Source organism: Rhincodon typus, unplaced genomic scaffold, assembly GCF_021869965.1.
Source record: "Rhincodon typus isolate 14 unplaced genomic scaffold, sRhiTyp1.1 hic_rhity00002534, whole genome shotgun sequence".
In the NCBI taxonomy this organism is placed as follows: Eukaryota; Metazoa; Chordata; class Chondrichthyes; order Orectolobiformes; family Rhincodontidae; genus Rhincodon; species Rhincodon typus.
This window is the reverse complement of record NW_025968172.1, coordinates 14792-25000: the sequence shown is the minus strand read 5'-3', so window position 1 is coordinate 25000 and position 10209 is coordinate 14792.

Here is a 10209-nt window from a genome sequence, read left to right as displayed (position 1 = left end):
AGAATTCTATCAAGTTGGTAAGACATGACCTTCCCTGCACAAAACCATGCTGCCTATCATTAATAAGCCCATTTTCTTCCAAATGTAAATAGATCCTATCCCTCAGTATCTTCTCCAGCAGCTTCCCCACCATTGATGTCGGGCTCACCGGTCTATAATTACCTGGATTATCCTTGCTACCCTTCTTAAACAAGGGGACAACATTAGCAATTCTCCAGTCCTCCGGGACCTCACCTGTGCTCAAGGATGTTGCAAAGATATCTGTTAACGCCCTGGCTATTTCCTCTCTCACTTCCCTGAGTAACCTGGGATCGATCCCATCCGGACTTGGGGAGTTGTCCACTCTAATGCCTTTTAGAATACCCAACACTCTTTTCCCCCCCCCCCCCCCCCCAATGCCGACTTGATCTAGAGTAATCAAACATCTATCCCTAACCTCAACATCCTCCATGTCCCTCTCCTCGGTGAACACTGACACAAAGTACTCACTAAGAATCTCACTCATTTTCTCTGACTCCTCGCGTAACTTCCTTCCTTTGTCCTTGAGTGGGCCAACCCTTTCTCTAGTTACCCTCTTGCTCCTTATGTACAAATGTCATTGTTTTATGTTCTCAAATGTCATCTTTCCTTAATAAATACACGATCATTGTCCCTGATTAATCCATATCTCTGAAAGAACAGATCTATTCTGTCCCTCAGAATTCTTTCTGATAATTTTCCACTTCCAAGGTTTGCGTTACTGAACTATAATTTCATGGTCTATCCCTTCCTCTTTCTATTTAATAAAGGGACAATTTTATCAGTCCTCCATTCCTCTGACCCCTCACCTGTGGTGAGAGAGGATCTGAAAATTGCTACCAGTGCTCCTGACATCTCTTCCTTTGCTGTCAATAATCTGGATTCATTTCATCCAAGCCTGTGAATTAATTCAATGTTAAGACTGCTGAACGTATAGTACCTCCTTTGTCTCTCTCTTTCTTTCTGTCTCTGTGCGTGTTTGTCTGTCTGTGTGTCTCTCTTGCTCCCACTCCACTCTGTCTGTCTGTCCATCCTGCACCCTGCTCTGTGTGTCTCCTTTTTGTAATATTTCACAGTCCTCCACACCCTAATGACTGTACCTGCATTATCCTTTCCACTATGAAGACTGATGCAGACTCATCATTTGAGGATGGTTCCCACATCTTCTGGAACACATTTATATATACCATAGAGGTACTTTTGTTTAGAAAAACCCTTAAGATTTTCTTTTATTACTCCACCACCAGTGTTTTCACTTGTACTCTTAGTTCTCCTAATTTCAAACTCAGTTTGTATTCTTCTCGGGATTGCAGCATTGATCCCTCAGTACCTGCCATGAGATTCTCCATTTTTTCCTTAATCCTTTTTTTGTTGTCTCTTAATGTCCAAGATAATCTAGTCATGATCCCAGCTTTTGTCTTCATGGGGACATTTGTCCTGTACCCTTGTTTCCTCGTTGAAATGCCTCCCACTGTTCTGATACAGTTTTATCTGTAAGGAGCTGTTCCCAGTCAAAATGGGCAAATCATATTTTAGTAAAATTACACTTTCTCCTCTTTTTAGACCTTTTAATCTCAGTCCATCCTTATCTTTTTCTGCAACTCTCCTAAATGTCTCTAAAATGCTCCCATATTTAGACGCCTTCCAACTGGCTAGGCTCCTTACATGAACGTATATTCCACTTAGCCTGATTAAACTTTTTTTTTTTTTTTTCCCTCTGCTTTCCAGACTCTCAAGCATTTTAATTTAGAGTCAGAGTTGTGCAGCATATTAACAGACTCTTTGGTCCAACTCATCCATGCTGATGAGCTATACTAAATTAATCTAGTCCCATTTGCCAGCTTTTGGCCCATATCCCTCTAAACCGTTCCTATTCATACACCCATCTAGATGTCTTTTAAATGTTGTAATTGTACCAGCCTCTACCCCCTCCTCTGGCAGCTCATTGCATACACATACCACCCTCTGCATGAAAAAGTTGCCCCTTAGGTCCCTTATAAATCTCTTCCCTCTCACTTTAAAGCTATGTCCTCGAGTTTTGGACTCCCCTCCCCTAGAAAAGAAACTTTGGCTATTTCACCCTATCCATGCCCCTCATGATTTTATAAACCTCAATAAGGTCACCCTCTGCCTCCGATGCTCCCGGGAAAATAGCCCCAATCTATTTAGCCTCTCCCTATAGCTCAAACTGTCCAACCCCAGGAACATCCTTGTAGATCTTTTTTTGCACCTTTTCATATTTCACAACATCCTTCCTATAGCAGGGAGACCAGAATTGAATGCTGTATTCCAAATTTGGCCTAACCAATGTCCTGTACAGCCGCAACATAACCTCCCAACTCCTATACTCAATACACTGACCAATGAAGGCAAGCAAACCAAACACCTTCTTCACTATCCTGACTATCTGTGACTTTGCTTTTGAGGAACTATGAACCTGTACCTCCACGTCTCTTTGTTCAGCCACACTCCCCAGGACCCTATGATCAAGTGTATAAGTCCTGCCCTGATTTGCCTTACCAAAATGCAACACTGCATATTTATCTAAATTTAAACTCCATCTGCCACTCCTTGGCTGTTGGCCCATCTGATCAAGGTCCCGTTGTACTCTGAGGTAATTGTCCACTTTGCCACCAATTTTGGTGTCATCTGCAACTTACTAACAATATCTGTTATGGACCAGACCCCCTCCAAAATAATTTAAGAAGACCTAATTTTTTTTAATGTTAAAGTCAAATGTGAAGTGACTGTCCAGATGTAATGCGAGTGGTCAAACTACTTGACATTAAGCAAAACACAACTTATTTAAACACTGTAGTTAAAATACAACCGAAGAAAGAGGAATTTAGAATAACTTATCTCTATTGACATCCCATATTGACTTTTTTTAATTGTCAAGTGTACTGAAATACAGTGAAAAGCTTTGTTTGCGACTGGTGCAGGCAGATCACAGCAAGCAAAGTATGTACAGATCAAAAAGATTCAGAGGTGTATAGGTTACACTGTAGGTTCCACTATTTGAATGTCATTCAACATTCTGATAACGGTCGGAAAGAAGCTGTTCCTGAACCTACTTATGTAGGTGTTCAGGCTTCTGCATCTTCTGCCTGATAGAAGAGGTTGTAAGAGGTCATTACCTGGGTGCGATAGGTCTTTGATGATGTTGGCTGCCTTTTCTGCAGCAGCAAGCCATGTAAATAGAGTCCACGATTAGAAGGTTGACTTCTGTGATGGTCTGGGCTATGCACACCACCCTCTGTAGTTTCTTACCGTCTTGGGCAGAACAGTTGCCATACCAGGCCATTATGCACGCGGACAGTATGCTTTCTATGGTGCATCTGTAGAAGTTGGTGAGGGACCTTATGGACACACCAAATTTCCTGAGCCGCCTAAGGAAGAAGGGACATTGTTGTGCCTTGACTGTCGCATTTACATGGGAAGTCCAGGACGGGTTGTCAGTTATTGTCACGCTGAGGAATTTGTTGCTGTTCACTCTCTCAACCTCAGTTCTGTTGACGTATTTGGGGGCTTGTCCTCCTTTCTTTCTGAAGTCAATGATCTGTTCTTTAGTTTTGCCAAAGTTGAGAGACTGATTTGTTTTTGTTGCACCACGTCGCCAAGCCCTCTATTATATCCATGATGTATTTTGACTCGTCATTGTTAGATATCCATCCCACTACGGTGAACTTGTAGATAGCGTTCATTGGGAATTTAGCAACACAGCCATAGGTGTACGTGGAGTACAGTAGGGGGCTGAGGAAGCATCCTTGGGAGGCTCCAGTGTTGAGTGTTAGTATGGAGGAGGCACAGTTACCTATTCTCACTGCAGCCTGTAGGTCAGAAAGCTGAGGATCCAGTTGCAGAAGACGGAGCCCAGACCAAGGTCGCACAGTTTTGAGATCGGTCTGGAAGGGATAATGGTGTTGAAGGCGGAGCTGTAGTCCACAAGTAGGAATCTGACGTAGGTATCTTTGTCCAGATGTTCCAGGAATTAGTGCAGGGCTAGGGATATGGCATTGTCAGTGGACTTGTTACAATGGTAGGCAAAGTGTAGGGGATTGACGCAGGTTGGGAAACTGGAGTCGAAGTGGGCCATGACCAGCCTCTCGAAGCACTTCATGATTGAATTTGGAGCTATTGGACAGTAGTCATTAAGGCACACTGCATGTGTTTTCTTGGATATGGGGATGATGATGGTCTTCTTGAAGCAGGTGGAGACTTCGGCCTGTAGGAGGGAGATGAAGATGTTGATGTATACCTCCGCCAGTTGGTACACACAGGATCTGAGTGCTCAGCTGGGGACACTGCCTGGGCTTGTTGCTTTCCTTGGGTTGACTCCCAGGAAGATGATCTGACTTCTGAAGCGGTGACTGAGGGAACAGGTGTCACCACACTGGTGGTATTCTGCTCAAACTGAGCATAGAAAGCATTGAGCGTGTAGGGAGGGATGTGTCTTTATTGCTATCTTACACTGTTGCATTTTGTATCCCAAAATGTCATTTAGGCCTTGCCATAGACGGCAGGAGTCTGTTTAATAGCTCTGGGCCTCTAACTTGGCCCAGTACTGCCTCTTGGCCTCCCTGATAGACTTGCGGAGGTCATATCTGGATTTTTTTGTATTGATCCAGGTCACCCAACTTGAATGCTGCATCTTTGGTCTCCTGTAGGGAGTGGATTTCCTGGTTCACCCAAGGTTTACGGTTGGGAAACAGTCAGATTGACTTCTTTGGTACAAAGTCCTCCATGCATTTGTTAATGAAGTCGGTGACGGTGGTGGGATACTTGCCTAGGTTTTCTACTGAACACTTGAACACGGTCCAGTCCACCAAGTACAAGCAGTCCCGGAGACAGTCTTCAGCTGCCTTGGACCAGGCACTGTACTACTTTTCATGAAGGATTCTCCTGTCCCAGCCTCTGCTTGTAAACTGGAAGGAGGAACACAGCGCTGTGATCAGATTTTCCAAAGTGTGGGTGGGGGATTCAGTGGTAGGCCATAAACATACCCCTTGGCAAAAAGGAAAATTCCGACACAGTTTTGTGCATGCAGTTCCCAGCCAGGGAGAAAATTCAGAGAGCAGCAGCAGCCAAGGAGACATTGACTGTAGCTTCCAACTCTATTGCAACTCCAATTGCTTGTGATGCCACTTAAATTCTGATCTGATAGCTGGCCACACTCATTCAGGCTGCATTTAAAAAAGAAACCCAAGGCCTTCCAAGCTGTTTTTTCAAGTGGTCTTAACTCTTAAATCTCTTAAAATGACAGCATTGTTACATACCTGCTGTATTCACATCCAAATCATTTATATTAATGACGAAAAGCAACGGACCCAGCACTGATCCTTGTGGGATGCTGCTGGTCACAGGCCTCTTGTCTGCAAAACAGCCCTCCACCACCACCCTCCGTCTCCTACCTTAAAACCAATTTTGTATACAAATAGCTAGCTCTCCCTGGATTCCAAGTGATGTAATCTTGTTAACCAGTCTACCATGCCAAACCTTGTCAAACTCCTTGTAGAAGTCCATATAGACAACATCCACTGCTCTGCTTCATCAATTGTCTTTGTAACTTGTTCAAAAAACTCAATCAAGTTAGTGAGACTCTGTGTTTCCCATGCATAAAGCCATGTTGTCTATCCCTAATCAGTCCTTACCTTCTAAGCATATTTTGGCTGCTCTTCCTTCTGAACTACTTAGGATCCAATCTAATTTAAATCTACCCTGACAGTATTAATAAACCTTCCCATGAGGATATTGGTCCCATTCCTGTTCAACTGTAACATATTCAACTTGTATAGGTCCCACCTCCCTGGAAATGCTCCCAATGCCCCAGCAATCTAAAGCTGTCCCTGTTTGGCCTCAATTGGTTCATTGTATAAAGATCTGGGAACCATAGTTTCTTGCCAATTGTTGAGGGTAACCTCTGTCAAAATCATTTGGCCTATGAGCGGATAACACTTCTCTGAATTCCCAAAATGTGACTCCTCCGTAATTTATCAAAATGAAAAGAATCCCAAAAATGATTCCAGGAATGGCTAAATTCAGAAGTTGGGTGTTGAAGAAGTTGGGGCTGCTCTCTTAGGAAAGGATGAGTTGATAGAAGTATTCAAAATCATGAGGGGTCTAGTGAAGTAGACAGGCCAAAATTATTCCTATTGGCATAAGGATCCAGTAGTAGTGGATGACATTTTAAGGTGATTTGCAAAAGAAGCAACAGCAATATGAAGAAAACCCATTTTGCACAGCAGGTTGTTAGGATCTGCAATGGGACTAGGTGAGTTCTTTGAGAGTTAGCATAAACATAATGGGCTGAGTTACCTCTCTTTCCTGTTTATGTGGATAGTAATTTGGAGGAGGGAGATTTTAGGCAGATCATTGATGAAATGAATAAAGATGGATGTGCTCATATAATTAATCATAATAATTAGCAAAGATAGAGAAGGATATTGCTCTCATTGGTATTTTGTTGCAAGTACCCCATTCTGTGTTAAACAGTTATTCAAATATGAGGAGTCAGCTTGAAGTTATAGGATTGTAAATTAAGTAGCGTGAGTTAACTTTATGCAGCTTGTATTAGTAAGATGAGCTTTAGAGTAGCAAGAATGATTGTTGCACTCCATCAAAAATAGAAAATCTTAAAACCGCAACAAGAATGATTCTTGAAACAGTGTTCTGAGTTATAAAGGCATTTGTGGAACTAGGTATATTTAAATAATTGCCTTATGGGTGCCATGTATTTCAAATGGATAAGTGCATGTTCGTGACTTGTATATGGTTTGCTAAATACAGAACTGGAAATGAATACAAGATCAAAATTGATGTGAGTTTAATCACTGGGCTGCAAATCCTTGTGGCCCACTTTCTACACCTGAAAATGTTTCTGCCTTTTATACAACAAAACCCTTGATTCCCTTACTGATTAAAAATCTGTCTGCCCTTGAATGTAATTAAAGACCCAGCCTTTACGGCCCTCTGCACTAAAGAATTCTACAGAATCACCACCTTTTGACAGAAATTTTTTCTTAATTTTTTCCTAACAAGGCATCCCTTATGCTGAGATTATGCACTCTGGTTTTAGACTGTCCCACAAGGGAAAATAACCTATTCATATATACACTGTCAAGTTTCCTAAGCATTGTACATTGTTTCAGTAAGGTTGACTCTTTCTTCTCAACTTCAACGAGTACATGTCCAACCTACTTGACCTCTCCTCATAAGATAATCCCTCCATACCTGCGATTCACCTAGTGAACCTTTTTCTGGAATGCCTTCAATGCCAGTATGTCTTTCCTTCGAGAAAGAGACCAAAACTGTTCCCAGTATTCCAGGTGTGGTCCAACTAGTGTCTTGTAAAGCTTTGGCAAGACTTCCATACTTTTATTTCAAAGTGAATAGAGTATAAAGGCCAACTTTCATTACCTGCTGAACTTGTATGCTAGCTTTTCCGTGATTTATGAGCGAGGACTTCCAAATCCCTCTGTCCTCTAGCTTTCTGTAGTCTTTCTCCTATTATCTAATATTCAGCTTCTTTTTTTTCTTTCCCTACCAAAGTACATAACCTCATTTTTCCACATTATATTCCATCTGCCAAATTTTGGCCTACTTGCTTAACCTGACTATATCCCTCTGTGTTATTGTGTTGGTTTTTGTGTTTTTCTCACTTCCTGCCTTCTGACCTGTTTTTGTATCATTCACAAACTTGGCTATAGTACATTCCCTCTCCTCTTCAAAGTTATATTGTACATTTTCCCCCTCCTCATCTAAGTCATAGAGAGAGAGAGATATCTTTTGTTATGAACTATGTTCTTAAACATCTGTCATTGTTCATTAACAGTCCTTGCTACTAAACTCATTTCCCAGTCCACTGCTGCTGGCACTGTTCTCATTCCTTTGTTTTAGATTTCCATCCTGAAAATACCCCTGATCCCAACTCTGTCTTCTATTAGTTAGCCAATCCTCTATCCATGCTAATATACTACCCCAACATCATGAGCTCTTATTAAGTAACCTAATGTATGGTACCTCATCAAATCTTTTCTGGAAATCCAGATATATTAAATCTGCTGCTTCCGTATATCTGTCCTGCCTGTTACCTTTCAAATACATTTGTCAGATATGAAGCCATGCTGTCTCTACTTGATTCTATCATGTATTTTTAAATGCTCTCCTATTTCATCCTTCACGATGGACTCTGGCAAGTGTAAGGCACTGTGTTCCAGATGTAATTCATTTGGTCCACTGCTAGGCTTTAGCAAAACATACTTTATTCTTAACACAGGTAAAATACAAACGAAAAGAACTGGCGTAAATTTAACTCTGAAATACTTAATAAGATAATAATGTTAATCATCAACTGTTCCAATATAGGCAGCATCTCACAAACAGCCCCTCTGGCAAGAATGCAATTCAGTAAAACGGCTATTATTCTTACATCTTGCCTCTCTCCAGTCCAGAAGAAACAATCTGCCCCTTTTGATTTTCAAAAGAGAGCCTTTCTCTCTGTAAGACTGCACTCTAGCAGCCAGGAACTTAAGCTTTTAGCACAGTAGAAGCCTTGGTAGACTGGTCATGGATAGTTCTGCTATAATGTGTATTTTTTTGATGTGAATTGGCTGTAATGCGATTGATGAATAGCAGACACTGTTTGTTTGTATATTGTGAACTTTCTGCTGTACAGGTTTAGTGATTTTTTTTTTTTTTTCCTGTAGTGATTTCCCTACAACATGATTTTCTATCGTGCAAGGACGCAAGTGTTGCATTATGGGAGAACTACCTGTAGTCAGGTTAGATTATATGGGATCGAGAGAGTTGGCCAGTTGGATACAAAATTGGCATGATGGTAGAAGACAGAGGGTGGTGGTACAGGATTGTTGTTCAGACCGGAGGCTTGTGACCAGTGGTGTGCCGCAAGGATCAGTGCTGGGTCCACTGTTGTCTATCATTTAATATAAACAATTTGGGTGAGAATATAGAAGGCATGGTTAGTAAATTGGCAGATGACACCACACTTGGTGGTATAGTGGACGGTGAAGAAGGTTATTGAAAAGTAGAACAGGATCTAAATCAACTGAGCCAGTAGGCCCAGGAATGCAGATGGGGTTTAATGCAGATGCATGTGATGTGTTGCGTCTTGGTAAGACAAACCAAGTTAATGGCATGGCCCTGAGGAGTGTTATCGAACAGAGGGACCTCGAGGTGCAGGTACATAGTTCCTTGTAAGTGGCGTCACAGGTAGACAGGGTGGTGAAGAAGGCATTTGGCATGCTCGCCTTCATCGGTCAGAGCATTGATAGCAGGAGTTGGGATGTCATGTTATGGCTGTACAAGACAATGGTAAGGCCATTTTTTGGAGAACTGCATGCCATTTTGTTCACCCTGCTATAGGAAGGATGTTATTAAACTGCTACGGGTGCAAAAAAAGTTTACAGGCATGTTACCAAGACTGGAAGGCTCTAGTTATAAGGAGAGGCTGGATAGGCAGGGACTTTTTTCCCTGGAGCATAGGAGGCTGAGGGGTAACCTTTTTAGAAGTTTATAAAATCATGAGGGTCATGAATAGGGTGAATAGCCAAGGCTTTTCCCCAGGGTAGGGGAGTCCAAAACTAGAGGGCATAGGTTTAAGGTGAGAGGGGAATGATTTAAAAGGGGCAACTTTTTCATAGAGGGTGGTGCATATTGTTATAAAATGGAGGTTGACCCCCCTCTGATGACTGAAACGCCCAGAGAGGCTTGCCTCGCCCTATAATCTGTTAAAAGAAATGTGAAAAATGGTATAACCTGCCTCTTGCCCTTAAGCTGTTATAAAGGACAGATTAAATGACATGAACTCTTTTCACTACAATCAACAAGTAACAATTTATTTATCTAACTCTAACAGTGAACAAATTAATTGAACCATTAACAAATCAAATAATTCCCCTTTTACAACTAACTATTCCCAAATAAAACAAAATTCTAATGGTGTGCTGTTCCAATAAATACAAGTTCCACTTACAGAAATCAAAATAATAAAAAAAAATTAAAACTTAATCTCTCAAAATTACAGCCAGGATACGTCTTCTGGAATGCTCTGTGCTTTATCTGCTGATCTTCAGTGAGGAACGCCTTACTCCGTCGAATTCCTGCATCGGGACTATTAGCTCAGAGTGCCATTGTACCTTTGGTTAGAAACATCTTTATTTGCTCTTTGTTCTT